The 22302-nt window shown below is 45.0% G+C and overlaps 1 long non-coding RNA gene across 2 annotated transcripts; it reads right to left on the bottom strand.

Annotated features, from left to right (window-relative positions):
• On the bottom strand, window positions 1-22295 carry LOC134562514 (uncharacterized). 2 transcript variants are annotated; one of them, XR_010083191.1, is made up of 5 exons: window positions 22185-22295; window positions 21026-21170; window positions 16252-16386; window positions 13263-13397; window positions 1-563 (listed from the first exon to the last, which is right to left on the bottom strand). It is a non-coding gene; the product is annotated as an uncharacterized LOC134562514 (long non-coding RNA). The 2 variants fall into 2 exon arrangements; XR_010083192.1 differs by lacking the exon at window positions 1-563 and adding an exon at window positions 8369-12804.
• Between the last annotated feature and the right edge of the window lie 7 nt (window positions 22296-22302).

A 22302-nucleotide genomic window follows, 5' to 3' on the forward strand; every position in this document is an offset into this window, starting at 1 on the left:
TTTAGGCTTTAGCGGAGACAACGCTAGGAAAAGGAATTAATTTTTATTAGATCACCGAAGAGGTCAAAAAATATATCAGATAATCTTTTGCAAAGCCTTCAAGAATAAAAAAAAATAATAATAAAAAAAGAATCTCTGGATCTGAACACTAGGGAGCCAAGGAGGAAGAATTCTTCCAAACAACATTTTAAATTCACTACATTATTCCAGGGTTGTTTTTTTGGTTTTTTGTTTTGTTTTGTTTTGTTTTGTTTTTTTCCAGTAGTTGGCATGCAGTGGGCTAAAAGGTTATCAGGGCTTCTTCAGGATGAGCCACATAAACAACTTGTACTTCAGGACACATTAGGAACAACTCACTTGTCAACTCATTCCGAAACAAAGCTTACCTGGCATGCAACTTGCTCTCATCCACACATCACACCACAGCAAAGACTTTCCAGCTGACAGCTAGCACCTGCAGGTCACTCTCAGATGAGAGAACAAGCAGTTACACCCAAAGAAAACCTTTGCTGCTAGAGTTTTGTTACTTTCTTTAGTTGGTTTGGTTTTTTTCTTAGCTGTTTCTAAAAAAAAATAAAAGATAAAAATTAATGCAACAAGTGGTGACATGAAGAGAAGTATTATGTACTGAAGAAGCTGGAAGAAAAGCTAAAGCAGCAGAATGTCACAGCTTCAGCTGGGAGGAAGCCAGGACTGCCAGCCCTAACTTCCTCAGCAGTTGGAGAGTACATAACATACACAGTTTAATGTTTCTCCAAAGGAGAACAAGCTCAGCACTTCCTAATCTTTGGAAGAAGCAAAATGGGCTGCTTCTTAGGGTTAGTAATGGCATAAAAAGCAACACTTGTTACAGAAACAACATGCCATTAGGAGGAAAAGGCAAGAGGGTTAACTTGGGAAGATCATTTAAGTGTGCCCACACAGGCAACCTGAGCCAAAGTTTTCTTGGTCTCTTCCGAACACAAGATATTAGCAGTCACTGCTAACTTTGGATCCATTGGGCACAATAGGCATTTTAACACCACAAAGAGGGGAAGAAAATCTCTCATTCACTATCATCTTTGAGCTGAATTAAACTCCAAAAGGCTCACTGGAGACAGACAAAGGTAGAGGCAAAAATCGCCTCCCCTCAGTGCTCTAGAGCACACAAAACTTTTCAGGCTGACTGGGAAAGCACTGCCCCAACCTGGGGCTTAGACAGGTTTGCACAGGCTGGTTCAGACCAGTCACCAGCGCGTGTCAAATAGGCACGGTGAAAGAAGGCAGAGCAAAGTCTTCCTCATCAGCACATTGAGAAAGAAGGCATTTATATACCCTTTACAGAAGCAGATAGCATAGTAAAGCCTATATGGGATGGAAGAACATCAAAACCCGTAAGGGTCAAGCCTTTTTTAAATTTACTTTTACTGCTTTTTAAGCAGATCTGCTGTCACCAGAGGATGACCCAACACAGAGTCACAGTTGCCTCTGTTTATATAATAATAACCATCAGCAGGACTGCAAAGGAAAACTTTGAGGCCCTGCCACTTGCCTCTGTTGACAGCATTTCCCCATTTAGCTCTCACAAGTTTCCTAGCAACATCCTTGCATTGCACATTAACACATTCATTAGATTTTGCACAAGCACCTGTAGAATAGTCAGAGCTGAAAAATTTTGCTTTCATGTTGACTCAAAGGGGAAATCAATTTGCTTCACGAAGCAAACCCATTCAGGGCAGCGAAGACTACCAACACGCTTATGACATGCTTGTGAAGCCGTGCAGCTCCTAGTGAAGGTAGGACCCACTGCATTCAATTTCATTATTGGCATTTTCCATGTAGGAAAGCAGTGGGTAATCCTCTCCCTGCAGCTTTCAAAGAAGGCAAATGTCAATACACAGCTCAACACTCTGAATTACACAGAAAGAAGCCCAAGTAGCCAGAGGCAGACACTGGACAAAGGGTCAAAATAAGCAATAATTCACTGCTACAGAACCTGTGTCAAACTCTCCATGTGTCTAATATCTGCCTGTTCAGATGGATGCTACCCTTCTTTCTCACTGCCTGTGACAGTGGCTTTCTTGCCCATAGCAGTCAACAGATTCACCCTCCCCAGCACCATTTCAGTGAGTCCATAATGGAGGAAGAACTTGTCCCAGTCTGCCAGGTAGGTCCAAACTTCACACTTCATGCACCCACATGCACATCAGGGAGGTGGGGATTCCCCAAGTGCTCAGAGCGAAATCTCAGTAGCTATGGGGAATGAGAAACTCATCCTTGTTAAATCTCACTTCCAGCAGTGACAGAGGGAAAAATAACAACCTGGGCTGGGGCAGGGCAGAAATTGTGCCAAGTTCCTCATACCAATAATGTATACAAGCACCTCCCAGGAGTAGCAGCAGCATTTACCTACCACATTTGCTGTGTTAGTAACACAGAGCTGCATGACTGACTTGGCCTGAAATGACTTGGAGGCTCCTAGACAAACAAGGAGCATTTGGGACATCCCTAAAGGTGATCTGGAGGGCTTGGAGGTCACAATACTCCCAGACCTCCTCACTCCGCACTCCCATTTCCCTTCTCTGCAGCAGTAAGTTGAACTGCAATTTTTCACTTGTCTGAAAAGTGATTTTGGAGCATGCTTTGAAGCCCAAGTGTACCCCACATCTTGCCCTGATGAAGCTTCATGCATTGGAGACACGCGTGGTGCGAGAAAATTGCCTTGAGCCAAAATGCACGCTTTGGGGAGAGTGCTTTGCTTTTGAGGCAAACACATCCTCATCTTGTCTGCTGCCTAAAAAGCAGTCACGAGAAGCATCCCAATTTCCTGCTGCCTCTCAAACGGGGTCCCCAGCCCTGGTAAAACCTAATGCTGGTGTGCAGAGCTCCCCCCAGACTCGGAGGGAAGCTGGTGCCCCACGGGGCCGTACCCCACAGCAGGGAAGTGGCAGAGAGCTGGAGCAAAGCCACTGCTGGGAAGCGTGCATCTCTGATTAATGCTCTCAGGCTGCCTGTTGACAAAAGCAGCAAGAGGATTTGTAATGCCTAAGCTTATCATCATCACGCTCCAAGAAAATCCTTCTCCAAGAGGCAGTGTAAATAAGTAAAGTTTTACAAGTTAGTGGACTCTCTTAATTGAGTAGCCCTTGTAAATTAATAACATTGAAGTAAATGTGCAAAGACTTTGCTGACTTTCTAAAAGATGTCTAATAAGGTCCAGGTTTACTAAGGTGCCCAAAGGAGCAGGTTCCCAAACCTTTTTGTAATTAGTTGAGACACTAATGATAGTTAACTTCTAGTGATTTATTTAAATACATGAGTATGAGGACAGCAGAACCATCAGTAAGTCTTCCCTCCAGACACAGCCAGGTACCAGTCCTTCCATTCCTACTATCTGCAGTCCTACAGGAAAGAGTGTATGGAGGGGGGGGGGGGGGGGGGGGGGCTCTCCTTCCTTCATGTGGATCCAGTGAAAACCATCCTTGGAGCACCTTTCAGAGCCAAAGTGAAAAGCCCCAGGGGTATCTTTGTGTACCGCTGTTCCTGCCTGAGGGCTTCGTATCTCACATCCTCCCATCCTGAGCAAACATGTTTAATACTTTAGTCCCAGTAGCTAAAACATGAAAAAATACTTTGTTTCCATTTCTTTTGCACTTTTTGCTTTGCTTTCTCCCGTTCCAGACATTAACAGCTTGGTTTCCCCGAGAAGCTGTGGTTGGGTGAATAATGCAGAGTGAATATAGTTTTCTTTATTTCTTTGAATGAACTTTGTCTTTCTTTGTTCATGGACACTGATAGCAGTTCCTGCTACTGCCGTTGACTGAATCTATTTGGTCACCCACACTGTATTTATTTTGACTTTTCACTTTAATGGCTGTGAATATTCACATGTCCTTAGTCATGTTGATCAGAGCTTGCCTATCCATAAAATTGTGCTGTTGTAATATGTGTTTAGTTGAAGCCCCTCCCGACTTTGCTTGTACTCTACAGGATTAAGAAAAGCTTATGATGATCCAAGTTAAGTCTGTAAGGAAATTATGAATTAAAAAGCAGATGTAAAACACTTTTAGACTAACATGAGAGAGCTCAGGGAGAGGATTGTGATGCTTTAACTAAACCAGGGTAAGGCTGTGAGTGAGAAAGCCCTCAGGCAATGAAGAGGTGCCTTCCCTCAGGTTCAGTCATGCCAGTGGAAGAGCAGATGTACCTCAGTGTCCTCTCCCAGGGGTGGAGCTCACACAGCACAGCTGGGAGACCAGTCCACAGGAACCTCTCAAATCCAAGCTATGGATTCAACACATCACTTGAAGCCATGAGAATGGCTGATGTGAGCTAAACTTGAGGATTGTGAGCTAAACTTGAGGATTGTGCACAACTTAAATGAGGGAAGGAAACCTGAACAGCTTTCCCAGCAGATTGTGCAGGGCTGGCAACTTCCAACAGGGCAGCAGTGCCGGTGAGTTGGGACAGCCATCCTTTCAGCACCATGGGGCCCTTGTGTGCTTGTGCTAAAATGACTTAAATTGGCTCTCTCTTTCTAAGTTGTGGGCAGTTTTGGTCAGTGAGATACACGTGATTTGTGGAAAAAAATACCAAGTAGCTGTCATGTGTGCACCTCCCTCAGCATGAGACAGCCCCAGCTCAGGCAGTGGCCTGGTATGTGGCAGAGACCCAGGCAGAAGGGCATTCCCACCTCATGCAGCATGATCAGCACCATGAAAACACACACCCCTCTCCACACAGGGCTATGAGGCTGCTTCCTCATGCTCACAGCTCCTCAAGCTCTCCCAAAAAGGAAATGGATGCTAGGACCCATGGAGCAGTGATGCCTGCTGGGTTCTGGTTTCCTATAAAATCACTGGCAACACACCACCCAGAGGGCAGACAAACCAGCTCTTACCACAGACAGCAAGCATTTCATGCAGCCTAGTGACACCCAGTCGCACAATCTCTAGAACTCTAGACTAGGACCTCTCAAAGGTAGTAAAGTGAAGGAAAAATGAATGGATGTGGGGTCAGGGATTGATATCTGAGCCATGCTTCTCATAGCCCCCAAATCCCGTTCCCTTTGCCCCCTTACACCTTGGATATGTGCAGTAAGCTTCATATCAAGCCCAAAGTGAGAGAGAAGGGCTTGTTTGCAAAAACCAAGTCTTCTACAGTGCAAGAGAACATCTCTCTTTTCCCTGACCACGAGAGAGAGAGAACAAGCAATGCTGTGATCTTTTGAGGATTTTTGAGTAGGATGGGGATGAGGGAGTAGGATGGGGATGAAGAACAATGCACAAGACCATGGCACTGTTCTCTCAGGGGTCAGCTGAGCTTTGGCAGACACACAGCAAGCATGAGCCACTGATTGCTGCAGATCAGAGGGCTGTCACTGGCCAAAAATAGCCCAGCTTTCTTTTGCACAAATAAGTATAGTGGGCTAGAGACCATGACTGTCTTGCTGCCTCCTATGACCTCCTGGCCTGGGTAATCCTGTGCCTAGACCAGCCCCTGAGCTTGGAACTTGCTGATGCAGTGCAAAGAACCCAACAGTGTCATCCCAGCTACTAAAACATCTGGTGCAGGCAGGTCCTTTAGGAGTGGAATGGCCCTCAAAAAACCATCCTTCTTTTTCCTCCTCTCTGTTCTCCTCTCTGAGTCCCTGGTCTCTTCTCTGCCTCTTGGTGCAGCACAAGTCACCAAGATCTGCTCCCCAAAGGAGTCCCAGAGGAGCGCTTCTGCACTGAGCCCAGTGTAGAAATCAGGAGTGGGATCTTCAACACTGCAAAAGGATGTGCAATCTCTGTGTTCAAAACAGGAGAAAAATATCTCTTTTATCCTACCAGAAGCCAAACTTACTTCTGAGCTTCTCAAGCTAGAGATACCATGCCATGGCAAGGTCCTCTTCTTAATATTTAAATATGAGTAACATGCCCTTGGCAAGTAAGTGCCTGTCTGGTAGAACAAGGAGATTTTTTTGCCAATCCTCAAGCAGAGGTGAAATTTTACTTTGCATGCATCCCCAAGACAGCTCAAAAAATGCTCCTGAACTTTGGGCCATATTTAAGTGTTAAAGCCAATCCTCTGCAAGTGCTATTCTATTCCAGGTTTGTGGCATCTGCAGACTTACAAACTAATGTGCCACAGGAGAGCACAGAGGAGAAGATGTTCATATGGGGGAAATACACACTCACACGCATCCACATTGTGCAGCTGCACTGTGTATTATTAGACTGGCTTCTCATTTTATCAAATCAGATCACTGCAGAAAGGAAAGTGCTCAGATGTGATGGTCTAATGAAACACCAAAATATGAAGGTTATTTGCTTTAAGAGAAAAAAAGCATGAAAGCTGCTGATAAATCCCACAAAATTGATTGGTATATGAACATTATATATATTGGTATATGAACATTCAAGTAAATAGATATAAAGGTGAAGGAAATGTTGAGAAACAGCTGCTAAAGGTGCTCATAGATAGAATAAAAGAAGATAAACAAGCAACTCAGTAGTGTTTGTCTCCTCCCTGAGGAGCTCAACGAAGTCCCAGAGCTCCTCAAAGCCTTATGCTTCAGGTAACCAGAACCCTAACCCAAGCCAAATCCCAGGGCTGTCCTAGTTCTCACAAAAGCCCAGCCACGCCATTTGCTGCTGGTTAGATCCTCTGCTTGGCTTGTTTGGGAAACAGGTCCTTGCTGCCCTTTGCTGGGTCTTGGTGCAAGGCGACTGTGGCAAGAGCAGGTGACACAGGTCAGCCTCTTCTGCTCACAACCATCCAGTCCCCCACAGCCCCTGCCAGGAGAGCAAATCAAATTTATCCAGGAAAGTGAGGCACCACGCTTCCCCAGTTTTCATGCTACCAGCTGGTCTAATTTCTCTTGACGTTTCTTCCGTAACAGCAACTGCAATGTGTCAGGATTAATTAAGCCAAGCAGTGGGCAAGTCTCAAAGGAGAACACACATCTGCCATGACCTACCCCCACCTAAAAGCCAAGGAGTCTTTCCTGCCATGAGGATGGAAGGGAAAAGGGAGAAGGAAACAGGAATGGTGAGGTATCGTCGAGTGGAAGGTGCACAGTGAGCAGCCTTGAACCATTTGAACTGCGCAGGGCTCAGATGAGCACCAGCACAGCTACAGCACTGCAGCTCAGAGCAAGCACCTTGGGCCTTGTCATTGAGTCATTCAGATGGACCCCAGCAGATTTTGCAAGGTGTGCAACCAGAGATCTGGCACGCAATTAAGGCTACTTCTCCCCAAATCTGAACATGAGGCAGAATTTGTTGGAAGATTACCAGTGAGAGGGTCAGAGATCAGTGTGTATCTGTGGCATAGAGACAGGGCTGACCTTCCATTCACAGCCCAAATGGTGGCCTAGCAGTGAGGAGCAGAGCTATGCTTCCCAGTTTCGGACTGGGAAGGAAAACAGATCCCCAGTATAACTAAAAACCACACATCTGGTAACAACAGCACAAGACATAAAGGGCACAGCAGCTGCTTTTTGTGAAGTCAACTCCCCCTTCCTGGCTGTGGCCAGGAGAGGGGTTTGCACCAGAGCATGTGCAGCAGTGGAGGATGCTCCTACCTCCAGACAGATGCAATAGCAAAGCAGTGGCACAATATGCAGCCATTTCCCTGGAGCCCCTTCTCCAGCTGGAAGGCAAAACACGGATCAGCCCCTCAGCTTAATGGGTCATTTAGTGGCAGTCATCTTGGCTACTAACAAGAGAAGGTGACAATTGGAAATGCTGGGATGTTCTCACTCCCCCTTCTTTTTAGTTGCTTCTTTCAGTTCCAGCCCTGCTGCCAGACCTTTCATGCTTCCAGTAATCAGATGAGGAGCCATAGCTAGTCTCCCCTGTGCTTCCAGCATTAATTCACACACCTGTGCTCTGTCATTTTCATCAAGTGGTAGGTAGCTCAGTAATAAGAGACATTCCCACAATTATCATAATGTTTTCAGGTAGGAAAGGCATATTTTAGTTATAAAAAGAAGCTGTCTCAGTAACTGGCACTACACGTAAGATAGAGATGTCATAACATCCTGTACAGACATAATTGCCTAAATACTAGTGTTGGTTGATTATCAAAAATCCTGATCCATGAATCAGCCTTCTGTTCGACTCACTCCACGTGATGATGTTGTATGTCAGTGTCTGGATAACTGCGGAAATACTGCGCTGAATGTCTTCTAATTTTAGCAAAGATTTACATTTGTCCAAAAGACTTTAACGACAGTGTATTTATTATCATGGTCTTAAAATTAATCTTCTCATCGGAGACCACCAAGAGAGATTGCTGCATAACCAAGGAGGCCAACAACAGATAGAGCAATGAAGAATGCATTGCACAACCTGAAACTTATTAGTTAAAATAGTTTATTAATAACGTTCGAGAAAATCTACTGGCAGAAAAACAGGACTGAGACACAATTTATGCACAGAAAAAAGTGTTATATAAGCACTGCACCATTGAGCCCACTTTACTAGGTAGTAATACCAGAACAACAATCTCTAAGCTGTGTTGTACAGATGTTACAATGCAGGGTGTTAAAGGGTTTGACCTTATTTGACATACTCTGGATTCTTCAAGTGCTAAGACAAAGTCTCAGCAGAAATACTCAGCTATATTTCTGCTCCTTTTCTATCAAAATAAGGATAACTATTTGGCAGAAGATACACCAATCGAGCCAAGGTGGGTACAGAAAAGGATTGTTTTTTTCTATACATGCTGTTCTTGTGAACATCCAAAGCTGTGGATTCTCTCTCTGACACACTCTTGACGTATATCGGCCTTTACATTATGAATACAGATATTATAAGTGTGTATACAACCCATTTCAGTAAATCTCTCATGCTCGACATCTCTAGATATACCTGGACTGCAAAATTCAAGCCTGGCTCCAAATCTAAGTCCTTCCTTGCCCCACCACTGATGAAGAGCTCTATGTCTGTCAGGGTTCATAATGAAGAAGCACTATATCTCCAGAGACATGGCATACAATTCTCAAGGTCACTGTTTGTCCTTAGGCATACTCCATCTGCATCCACACCCCACAGCTTATTGCACTTTAAGCCTGTCCACATGGTAAGTGGTTTTCTAATACCAGCCATAATTTTGCACCCAGTTGGCATGTGGAAGGCTATATTAAGCCCAGACGATTAATGTTGTCTTTGCTGAGAAGCAAGAAAATAGTCTCAGTGCTATTATACTTTGTCAGCTTTCCCAAACACTTCAGGCAACTAATTCTGAGGACTTTTTGACTGAATTGACATAAAATACATCCTTCCCCTCCAGTTGCTTTTTAGATGCTTTAGGTTAATTTTATACTGCAATCTCAGAGGTCATTGGCAAGAGCAGGTTCTGCTACCCACCAGGCGCTTGAGAAAATTTATGAAGACAGTCAGGTCCCATTTCTTCTGGTCATCCTTGGTGGGTTTACACGCCAGCATAATATGTATGAACATCAAATTGCTCTTTGTCATGAGAAGCTCCCTGGATCTGTCCACGGGGAGCTGTTTTGGAGTAGATATAGTGGTCATTGCCTTCAATAGACACAGGAAGAAAATGTGGCCATCAGCAGATGTGAAACTGGAGAGAGGCCACCTGGAAAGAACTAAGAAAACTCTAGGAAATCCATTAGAGCAAAGTCAGGAGAAAAAGTGATTTATAAGATAGACAGGGTGGGCAAAAGGTTTCAGAGCAAGACATTTATATATACATTTATACATTCTTGACTTCTGGGATTGAATGTTTTGTGAAAATACCCTTCAGAAAATATTCCAACTCAAGATTCAGTTCCCAAATATTTTCTGCATCCTTGTGGTGTGAAATAAGGTGGAAGGACTGGTCTTAAACACTAAACTCATATTATTCCCAAGGAATTGGAGATGATTCTTTGGCAACCAGCTTTTCCAGCTACTTGCTTTTGTTATTGACTGACATGGTGCACACCAAGGTGAGGTTTGGAGCTCAGGAGTGAGAGCTGTGTGTACTTACAGCCAGTGTGAGATGTGGCTGTCTGGACTGTGGGAACCTGCATGTGAATTTGGGGTCAAATGTCTGCTTACAGCCAACAGAAAAGGAGTCAATGCAGGCTGCAGACTCTGGAGAGCCATTCAACCCATCAGCTGTGTCCACTGTGTCTAACAAGAGCAACAACTCTCCAGTGCACCACCTGCATTGACTGGATCTCTGCTGATCCAGTGTCAGAGCTTTTCACATACCCACATTTAAGCAATGCAGTTTGAGGTAAATCTTGCTGTCAATAACAAATTTTGGAAATCCACTCATTGCCAGATTCTAAGGTGAAACCCCCTTTAGTCACTGCATATTCAGCTGGCCTTGCCTTATTGTTGTGTTCTGTTTTTCTTGTAGCTTGCTCTAACATTAGGTATCTGTCTTCAAAGTGTCAGCTGCAAACACAACATGCCCTGATATCAAATATGTAGGTTATTCTTTTGCAGACTCAGATTGCTTCATAACATCATAATCAGTGAGACTTTAATTTCTCTGACTCGTGTCATCCAGGTAATGGGCCTTCAGCAATTTTGAACAAAAACCAGTCTGAGGCAAATCAATCAGACCATTGATTTCTATGCACAGAATGAAATGTTGCTCAACTGCAACATTTTGACATCCACTAAGTAGGAGATGCGGCGGTGTAGAAGTGAGCATTGAATGTTTAAACTCCTCACTGCAGATAAATTGTCTGAGCAGCATTTTTCCTGTCCACAATGCTGCCATCCAACCAATAAGCACTTTCTGTGTGGACATGGCATTTTGCTGGCTGCCTTCCCGCGAGATTTGTGAATAGGTAGTTCCAATGGTGCAAGCTCCTCACTTGGAACAGAGAGGGTGTTGATGAAAGCTGCCCTCAAATCAGTTCAATCTCTCTTGGATCAAATGACATTTGGGAGACAGAAGATCTTCTGTTACATCAGACAGAACGAAGTTATCTGTTTTACTGTGGTTTACGATGTCAGTGCAGTCATGTGCAGAACACAACCAACAAAACCCCTGCTGTTGTGCACTACCGTTTCAACAGAAATACTAGAATCTGTGTTAGTTCCTTGGCACGTGACCTTCAAAAAGACCAGTGAATAGGAGGTTTAAATCTCATCTCTCTGCATCTGCTCCAAAGTTGTTGTTCTTTGTTACAGAGAGACCTAGAGAACAGCATACTTTCTACAGCATCCAAATGACTAAATTTTCCAGTACTGGACAATGGAATCTCTGATTAGGCTGAGTTGCCCATGCAGAAAACAAAAAAAAAAAGAGCAGTAAAGATATCATTCTCTTGCTATCCAAGATATCCTAGCATCAGAAGTGATTGCATACTCAGTCTTTCTCTTTCCTGGCACATTTTGAACTGGCAAAGAAGTCCAGGGACCCATCCCCACTCTTGGTGGATTGCAGGGCCAACTTCTCAGCTCAAGAGCTTAATGGTGGGAGCTCCTGGGGGATCAGGTATTTCATAGCCTGAAGACTATTGCCTTCACTGGTCTCATAAATAACACAATAAGAACTTCAATAAGATGGACTACATCTTTTTCTTCAGGCAGAAAATCACACACAGTTCTATTTCTACAAATTTCTACAATTGCAGAGTAGCCATTTGCCTTGTAAGACAGATGAACATTATGGAGATCTTTTCTCACATGTTGTTGGAAAGCTGAAAGGTAATCTACAAAATCTACAGTAAGGCTTTGGCAAAGAAGGAGGAAATAGTCTGTCCTCCATATCCTGCCTGGAGAGGGCAACATACTGACAAGGTGGATAATGACAATGAAGCACTGGAATAGTTGCTCAGGTTGGGGGGTGTGGAGCCTCTGCCACACAGATGCTTTTGGAAATGGTTTTACACCTGTCAGGAAGGACACTAGTGAAGCTGTTGCTGTCTTTTGAAGAATTGATTTGTTTAACTTCTCAAAATCCAGGAAGGCTTACAGTTCAGTAAAAGCTACTGTATCCGGTCAGGATCAAAGCCCCACAGGCAGGCATTGTTAAGCCAGGCCAGACAAGATGGTTGACACATTAATATGAGGTCCCCAGCCCACACGGCACTGACTTCTGCACTGCAAAACATCTGCTGAAGACAACAGGAATTCACATATGAAGAAAAGCAGGACTTGTCCTTGATATTCAAATAGCGAGAAGCTCCTAGGGTTTGGGCAGAAAAGAGCACTCTGTCTCATACAAAGACTTTGCAAAACCCTTCACTTGAGTTACTTGATGCCAAATATCTCTGCTCATTCGTGCTGGAGCAGCTAAATTGTGATACTTTCTATAAATCCTTCCTGTTGTCAGTGGGTTGCCTTTTACTTATGGCCATTGTCCCTTTTGTTGCTACCGAGGAAAGAAACATAGCAGAGAGCTTTTGTTTAATGAGCCATCACATTTAAACATCATTTGTCTCAGTTGTTTTCCTTTTCTCATCTACCTTTGCTCATTAAACTCCACCCTGCTTGGCTGTTAACAGCATAATCATGGGGAGCAATAGCATCACGAGATTCCTTGTACCAGCGTGATGCTGCTACCCCTGCTGGTTTCCCCCTATTCACCAGCTCTGATGGGGCTGTGCTTGCCTAGCATTACAGCCAGGGTAGCAGCAGCTTCAGAGCCAGCTTACTCCGAAGGCTGAACAGCTGGAACTGCACTTTCCTATATGGAGCAAGGTTTCAGATGGATTTTCTTGGTGCTGCCTGTGACGTTCAACTTGTCCTTCTGCACGTCTGTCACAGCCACTTGTCAGCCCTTGCCTCTGCAGAGGGCACGGGGCAAGGGAGAGGGCTATCAGTCTGCTCTGTACAGATGGCACGTCAGCTGTGGCAACATTCACTGAGGACAGGGACAAAAAAAAGTGAGGTAGAGGAGTGGCATTTGTGCTCCTCTGCAGAGGTGCTGCAAGAGATTCTCCAGCATAAAGGTTCTCCCGTGCTTCTTTCCCTATCCAGGAACTTCTGCAATCCTAACCCAGGCAACCTAAGCCAAGCAAGCAGGGGAAGCAGCAGCCTCACTAACAAGGGTAAGGCTTTGGGATAAGGGAACTATTTGCTCCAGTCATTCTACAACTGCAGAGATCTTAGCCAGAGCTAGAGTGAGCAAAGACAAATTCTAATCTTCAAAGACATTCTAATCTTTATGTACATGCTCAAATAAAAGCCAAAAAAATTACCCTGGCATCCCTGAACCTCTTGCTTAGTCAGTTTTGGGGAGGAAGGGTACACCCATTGACTCGTACCATGGCTGATTTTTAGCATGAAAAATTATAATGAAACTCAGAGTCTGTAATTTACCTCTGGCTTACGCTGCCATCTCTTCTCAGCTGTCCAGCACAGGAACATTCAGATCCTGATGGATGGTACTTGGTACCTTTGAGGGTAGTGGTAGGACCAGGAAGATGCAGCAGTACCTGTTGCTTGTCATGTTACCTGCATGAAGGAACACGTGATGAGTTTAGCCTGCGGCTCACAGCAGCCAAGTTCAGGAACTGGTGGTGGGAGATACCAACTGTGGAGCTGTCATTCTTCTGGCTCATGGGCAAACAGCTGAGTCTGGAAAAGCCATGAGTGGGATAGTGACCCCACAGTGCTAACATGGGCCTTGTTAACCCTGTCAGGAAGGCAGGTTCTCAGAGAAAGTGGCCCTGTTCTTCCGTCTGCACCACCATTAGCTGGCTCTGTTACATTTCTCACCTATACCAGACAGATTGAGGGTTTGCATGGGATCTCATCAGAGGATAAATCAAAGAACCAAAGTTCATTAAAACTGGGAAGACTGGACACAAGGAAGACATTTCTGAGAACATATTGTGGGATCAAATCCCTACAGAGATGGTCAAATTTGAATATTCGTCCCAGACCATTAGGAATACTCAGAAGACACTGTAACCTCCCACCAGCGGGAAGGTTAACATCAACCTCAAATAAAGTGCCAGTTCTCCAGTCACTCAACATTCCTGTGAGCTGAAGGCATCCAGGACAGAAAATATTCACACACTTGGATGTGCATATTCCCATTCTGCAGTAAGCCACTGTGTGCAAGCAACTCTGCCCTGACCCCTGGGTAACCCTGAGCCCCTTTTCTTGGGCTGAATTGGCCATGACAACTATCAGGCTCACAAGAAGAAGTATTCCTGTGGCAGTGAGGAACCAAGAGGCAGAACTTTTCTAATGGGTGGCAATTGTGCCTCTCTGTCAGCACCCAAACCATGCCACATATACATGCACACGGTGCTGGGCCCATCTTTCTCAATTAGACAGGCTGTGGCTACGTTCTGCAGACAGCTCAGCCTCAGAGCTGAAGTCAGAGCTGAACATCTACTTCTCCAAGGCTTAACCCAGTGAGCATTGTGAGTGGGGCTCAACCCCCTTCACAGTGCAACACCACTCTAGACTTACAGAGGGACAGAAGAGTTGCAACTCCTCCATACTCACTCAAGGTTCCTGATCTCAGTCTCTCCTTTTTTCACCCACCCAGGTTGGAAAAAACTCTTCTAGCCTTGTTAATTATTCTGTGTATCTTTCCTTCTCAGGAAAAAATGGCATTTTCATAGCATCATGTCCAACACTGGCACAGAACAGCTAATTCCTCTTCTATGAAGGGTTTGATCCAGAGCCAGTGAAGTCTCTCTTGCTCCTCTTTCATTCTTGTTGTCCAGACCCTTAAACTTATTATTTATTATTATTATCAAGCTAGGCTCTTTATTCAGCAATATCCTCTAGACTTTGTCAGTGCAGGGAAATTTTACCAGTATAAACTAGGTTATGAGATTGAAAACTAAATAGTTTTACTAGTGAATATGTGGATAGAAACTCCTTTGCCCCTTTGTTTTAGTGATGTTTTGGAAGAGGCTTAAATTAAACCAAAAAGTCATTTATTCTGAAAGAATGCCTGCAGGGGACATAAACCAATAGTGCCTTAATTATGCCTGTATGCTCATTTTGATTGCTTTAATGTTTCTAATTACAGTGTTAACACTTCTCTCATTTGACAAGCAGGGAAGACAATTTGGCTCAACCAAGGAAGCTGAAGCATGGGTTATGGGAGATGTACATCACCTTCCAGAATGGCCTGCTCCTGCCAGCTTGGAAAGAAAGGATGCTCTCACTGGCACTCTGTTATTTCAGCCTGTTCTTCCGCTGGGGCACTGATGGGGCAGCATTTTCAATAACAATGCGGTGGCAATGAAAATGCTGCTATTGCCACTTCTGGCAAGAAAACTTTGTGGACATGTGCAGAATCAGAGAAAACAAATTTGAAAGAAGCTGCAAAGAATGGTCTCGGCTTTCCTTGTGGGAGAAGACAAGATTCAGTGTGTTCATCCAAACTTCAACACATGCAGAGGGCCTCGAGCCATTTATTCCTGTGCTTAATTACTGTACCATTAGTAAAGGCTTCTTAATGTCTAACGAGATCTTCCTTCTGTTTAAGCCAATTACATATTGTCCTATCCCTCTGGAGGCACAGCACTGATTATTACTTCAAAGCATGTTAAGGCCAATACAAATTTAACAGCAAAGGCTAGATTGTGAGTGAGGCATCTCAAGACTGATACTTACATACATTTGGATGAAAGCCATGGCCTGGACAACTTTTAAGGGGTCTCCACAGAAAATATGAGTGCTAAAAAACTTCACTACTGAGAATTTTCAATCCAATTTGTTTAGATGGAAGAAAAGGATGGGAGCTTTTAACTACTGCCTGCAAAAACACGCTTCTCTTACATCCAGAAGAATGTTAATTCAGATCCCTTAATAACATAATCCGAACTATAATTTAATTGGTAAGCCATAGATGATATTTATATCACAGTAAATTTAATCAAGGTATTGAATGCAGGAAGGGCTTCTAGTCTCTCAGCTCTAAGATTGCAGTGCCCAAGGTTTAGACATATCCTCATGGTTGGGCAAGGTTTTTGTCACCATGTTATTATTCACTGTTGAGCCAAGACAGCCCATCTAAAACAGCAACAAGGGCAGGAGGGAAAAAAAAAACAAAACACAGAAGTTAACAGAGAAATGCTTCAGATAAGTGTATCACTGTCTTTGCAATCAGTTCCACCCCATTTTTAATCTCAGGTTTAGCCCCCGAATGTACTCAGGGCCAAAAATAAACCTTTTTATTTCCCTCTGAAAACACTGAACCTTTAAAGGTAAGTGGGCCAACTCCTCTGAAATCAGCACTCCTTTGCTGGTTCATTCTCTAATGCCCTCTTTGACCACATCCCAAGGAAGTCGCCAGTATCCATCCTGCCCCCTTCCACCCATCATCCTAGAAGATCACCTGTTAGCAGCATCTGGCTCCCCCTGCTCCCAGGGGAGCACATCTGGTCTGATTTCTATAGGCACTGAGACTTCTCCAGGTTTTCCAGGAACTGTAGTTATTCAGAGCTAGGTGGAGCATGCACTCCTCCAATCCCTGTAGATTAGAACATTCATGAAAGTTAAGGTAAATTACCAAAAATGTGAAATGAGTGCAGGTGACAGCATGTTAAGCCCTGCATGGATATTTGGAGATAAAGTGACCTTTGCTTTGCTTTTGTTTAATTGTCACCATTGTGAACCATGGCCATTTTCCTTCTGTATCAGAGCCCCCACACAGAGGTTAAGTGCACTTCAACTTCTGCACATTACCTCACACCTCACACTAATTTGTCTTAACTCCCCGTGTGAACAAGCCCTCAGAAGACTGGTTTTTGTCCTCTCTCATGTGACAGTTTGCTTTGTCACAAAGTGAAATGCGTTGGAGAAAACCATTTGCAGTGAATTTTGCCTGTTTCCCTGCAGTGACATCTTCGTTGTGAATTGCCACAAAACTTCTCCCTCTGCCTAAGCTTATCTGTTTTTTTCCTCTTTCACACACTTATATTGGAACAGCTTCTAATCAGTAAAGCAGCATCCTTCTACCAGGCAGAGAGGGAACTGCTAGCCTGGTCTACAGGTGAGGTATAGAGATGATCTAGGGAGATTAACTGCTGGGCTAAGGATCACACAGGCTGTCTACACCTGAGCAAACCAGACCTCTTCTGCCCCTGGAAATATCTTTTCTTCTCCTCTCAATGGATTTTTCCTTACTAGAAATAGTCAATGAGCTTCTTCTAACCTCAGGATCATGCCAGTTTTGTGGGAAAGAAAAAATCAAAAATTACTGCCATCTGTATGACTACCATCAAGGGACAAATCTTTCCCTCTCCCTCTCTCCCTCATATTCCATCCTCCCTTTTTACTTAAGAGCAGTAGGAGACCTTCACATTAAGATACTGAACCCATCACAGTTGGAATAGACAAAGTGAAAAGGGAGGTGATGGAGGCTGAGACAATGTATTTTTAGTCATTTCGATGAATTATGGAGATGTGAAGCTGATAATTTATTGAAGAAGGGAAACGGGGGACTCTATGTAAATGTTTTCAGATGAATAATTAATGTGCCTTTCTAGCATCAGGGGGTCTTTAATTAAAGACTCTGTTAAACAAGGGAAGGCAGACAGGCCTGGCTCCTTGCAGCAGCTAATTGCACCTTTCCCACGAACAGCTACGATTCAGAGACAAAGTATCATTTGCGTCAATAAAGAGGGACAGATCCTACCTAGGGTGAGTGGTGGGAGGCTCTGGAGGCCTGCTGAGTGACCCCAGGGCTAAGGTGGTCTGCATCATATTTTAAATTAGCTGGGCATACAGGCCAAATAAGGGGGTGTGGGGAAGAGAAGATGAAGAAGGTTCTCTGGCCACAAGACTTTGAACAAGCCCTCACAACCATCTGTGGATCCCAGCCTCTTCAAGAGAGACATACTGACAGGGCTATCCAGGGCCTTGTTGTCACTGCGTGATACATTTGCCTTCCAAATTCCTGTACCATGCCTGCCTCCCCGTTCCAGTGCCAGGGATGGGTTCACAGCAGAGGGGAGCACAGCAATGAGGCCATGTTCGCAGGATGGTGCAAAAGGCAAACCAGTCTTCCCAGTACCCAGCTGCTGTCCTTATGGCCAGCATCCTCCACAGGCTCCATCCTCCATCAGCTGAACTCCATGTCTGGACCCTTCCTTCCTTCAGGGGTTTCACAGCTGATGGAGATAGGATTGGATGAGGGTTCACTGTGGACTTCAGCCAGAACACAGCATCCCCTCCCTCTCATGCCATGTGATGGTGAGACCAAACTTAAGCCTTCTGCCTTACAAGGACTGGGTCTCCCTGAAGGTCTGTGATTGTCTTCCAAGAGAATGTATAAAATCATACCAGTTTCAGGAACTAGAGTGGGACAATTAAGGAATGACAAAAGCTGTTTCAGTTAATACTGCTGAGAAACTTCTAATACAATCCCAAATTTGACTTCTTTAAATCCCATGGGAACAGCAGGTAAATTTCCAAACAGGAAACAAAGTCCTGTTTCCTTGAGAATCATATCTAAACTAGACACAAATTAATTTGTTTTGACACCTTGGCAAAGAAGCTTTATTCCAATTTTTTCATTCACCTTTATCTCCAGTAACATTTCCTGGCAGCTTTACAAATGAGGGAACAAGAATCAGCTGAAACTTTATTTTTAACAAAAAGGGTTAAATCTAAGGTCGGCTAAACAAGTTCCCAAAGCAAATATTTCCATACACAGAAGCTAATAACATGTCTCTTTCCTGCATTGCCAAAGACTGGACTGAAGGAGACCTCAGGGGGTTACACCTAGTCCGTGTGGTCATCTACGAAAGGGGTTTATTTATCCTGTTGCCCCCACTTTCTGAAGCCATAATTGAGGCACTCCCTTTTGGCAAACTTTGAGCAGAAAGACAATTCAGAGAACACCCCTTCAAGAAAGGTCTCGCTGGTTTCTGCAAACATCTTGGTTTTCAGGAAAGCCCCGAATCTTCGATATTGAGAGCATGTGTTTTCTGTTTGCCCACACCAATGCTCCTGACAGGCCTGACATGCCTGCGAGCTCAGCGAAGGTTTACTGCTGTGCTTTGCGGAGGCAAGCGCTGCCAGAAAGGGCTGGGAGGCTGCCGCACTCCGAGGCCTGCGAGCAGCTACGAGGCTCTGCTGCTCTCTGCTGGGAAATGCGGGCAGAGCCCGAGCTGCAGGAAGTGTTGGGAGAAGAGCTGCATTTGCCAGCACACCAACACTCAGAGCCACCTGTACAAGCCTAGACACCTGGGTACAGTCTCCTCTTCGGTGCCAGAAGCAAACCCACATCAAAGTTTGCTGGTACAGGAGCAGTCTGGATGCAAATCGGCAGCCCAAGCCACCTCTCCTCCCCTTGCACCCCAGCCCTCTACCTCATGCAGGAGCTGGTCTTCTTCCCTCTCTTGCACTCCTGCTCTCCTCCCGGCCCGTTCTTTTCTCAAAACCCCTCTGGATCGAGGGCAGAACTATTAACCCACTACTGAGGTAAGGAACCAATGTGCAGGGCAGCCTCATGACCCCTACAGAGTCACGGTCAGGACAGATGAGCACAGATGTATCTCCAAGGACCCCAAGCCTCTGACTCACAGCCTGGGGTCTTTTTTGATCACTGGTCCCTGACCTAAAGCTGCTCTTTGTTCACCAGAGCTCAGGAAGGCTTTGACTATGTCTGGCTGCAACTGTGCAACACCACAGGTCAGAGAGTTCTGGGGCTGCAGCACCCAGAGAACCGCGAGGCCCCGGCTGTGGGTACCGACTGGGCTGCCACAGTCATGGATCATGCGGCAGGTGAGCTCCCTGCTCCGGCCACCAGCCTCAGCCTGGGGTAAACCCCGGCTTGGGACAGCAAATCCTGACAAAGGAAGGGGACAAACCCCCCAGCCTGGTGCTGACCGAGGCTCTCTATCCCTTTAAGCAATGACATTTAAATTTGCTGATGTTTCGTCCCATGCATCTCATTACGATTTTCAAGTAGCGGATGAGGTGAACGGAATTGGAGATAGGCATTTTAAGGATTTGGCTATTTTATATGTATATTTACAGCTCAATAAAATAAGAAGAAATATTCAAAGTAAACAGACTGTGGAAAGTGATTTCTTCCAACTCTCCACTGCAGACTTGCAAGAAACCAATCAAAGAGGCTCAAGAGTGGTTGGAGCATAATTTATTAACCCAAAAGGGGCCGCATTGTTAACCAACATTATTTATAGTGAGCAGCTCAACCATCTCTACTGAACAACTGTGCGATACTGCAGGGACAAATGCAGTGAATTACTACAGAGATAGGACAAAACCAACAGCAGGTCTTTGTTACAGCTGTTAGAAAAAGCATCCCCAGGAGACAGACACTGAATCTCTAATGGCTATCTTATTTCTCTGACAATTTATTTAAGTTTTAACTTAACAGCAGGAATGATAGCCACAGTTACACAGTGACTCCCAATAAAGGAGTGTATTGCTAATCTGCAGCTGGTGTTTTCTTATTTATTTCAAAGTCTTTAAGTTCCAGACTTAGCATATGGTGCCATATAAATAATGATATAATAATATGTTTTTGCTTTCCATGTGCCTGTGTAGAAAAAAGCCATGTGATTTATCTTACATGAGCATTGTATTTAAGGCATTATTTTGCTCAGAATTTTTAATGCATTTAAAATGCATCTTCTGCCTTTTTTTTTCTGTTCTTTTGAAAGAATAAACAGAGCAGTGATGTTTATTTAATAGAGTCATTCATCTTACTTCCCTGTGCAAAATCCTAGCTTTCCAGACCCAGCAGCCAGATCCCTGCAGTAGGCTGTGGGGTTGGAAATGGAGATATCTGCTGTTTACCAATGAGGCACAGATGAAAGGAACACATGGGGCTCGAGATTTACCCACAGCACGACACCATGTGAAGCCAGCAGGCAGCTGAGAACTGCTTAGACCCGTCCAGGGGAGGATAGAGAGGAGAAACCCATGGGAGAAGCCCTGCAGGGAGGCACACTGTGGAGAACACCGCACTGGGATGGCTCAGCACAACCACCCTAACACACAACTGATGTCAAGGTGCCTCCTTCAGATAAAACTGTACCAGCAGTTACTAAAAGCCAGCAGTCCTATGCTGCCTGGAACCACCACTGGCACATGGAGAAATGGGAGATGCAAGAAGTGATCAGAGAGGGAATGACCTGGCATCCCACCAGTGCAAACAGCAGTGCTCCAGTGCAAGATGATCTGAGTGGTCGGCGTGGCTGAGGGTATGGACAGCACTGTCATGAACCTGCTACTGGAGCAGTGAGGCAGATGTTTCTCTTAAAAGGCCAATGGCATAACCTGAAAAACATACACAAAGTGAACTGCTCTGAATGGAAGTGACATCTGTAAGTTTAGAACAGCTTTTGAAGTCATGCATCTCCCCTCCTCTCATCCCCATAAGCCCCCATGGCAGTTACAGCCAGTTGTTTCAAACCCAGCTCTTGTCAGACTGGAGCATGAACCAGAATATGTCAGAAGCTGGTTACTGTGGTAACCCAGCACAGCTTTTATCTTTATTCTTTCATCTCCTCTTTGGGGAAAACTGGCAGTCTGTTTATTTGCTTTTTCTGACGAAGTTCATCACGCAGAACACCAACTGTCTGGATCTGTGTAAAACTGAGGACAGGAGGAGGTACCTGTCACATCAATGTACATGGAAATATTTCTCTCGGCACTCTACTACCCTAGCTCTTGCTTCCCTGCTTCCCCGTACAAGCTATTTGACGTGTCCTTTTCCAAGACTGAGACCAAAACTAGAACCAAGACCAGAGCCAGGACCAAGGCCAGTGCCAGTGACATGGGGGCCTGTATCAGGAATTGTGTGAGCAGCAGGACCAGGGCAGTGATTTTCACCTCGCACTTAGCACTGGGGAGACCACACCTCAAATCCTGTCTCTTCTGAATCGAACCCACTTCTGGACCCCTTCACTACAAGCCATTGAGGTGCTGGAGTGAGTCCAGAGAAGGGCAATGGAGCTGGTGAAGGGTTTGGAGCACAGGTCCCACAAGGAGCAGCTGAGGGAGCTGGGAGATGCTTAGCCTGGAGGAAAGGTGGCTCAGGGGGAACCTAAGCACTCTCTACAACCGCCTGTAAACAGATTAACCCCCAGGTGGGGGTTGGTCTCTTCTGCAGGCAACCAGCGATAGGACAAGGGGAAACAGTGTTAAACTGCGCCAGGGGAGGTTTAGGTTGGACATCAGGAAGAATTTCTTCACAGAGAACGTGATTAGACATTGGAATGGGCTGCCCAGGGAGGTGGTGCAGTCACCGCCCCTAGACATGTTCAAGCAAAGACTGGATATGGCACTTACTGCCACGGTCCAGCTGCCATGGTGCAGCTCGGTCATCGGCTGGACTCGTTAATCTCGGAAGGTTTTTCCCACCGATTAACTCCGGGATCCCCCCCCCGCCCTGCCATTCCGCCCTCAC

The sequence above is a fragment of the Prinia subflava genome, chromosome 28, assembly GCF_021018805.1.
Source record: "Prinia subflava isolate CZ2003 ecotype Zambia chromosome 28, Cam_Psub_1.2, whole genome shotgun sequence".
Classification (NCBI taxonomy): Eukaryota; Metazoa; Chordata; class Aves; order Passeriformes; family Cisticolidae; genus Prinia; species Prinia subflava.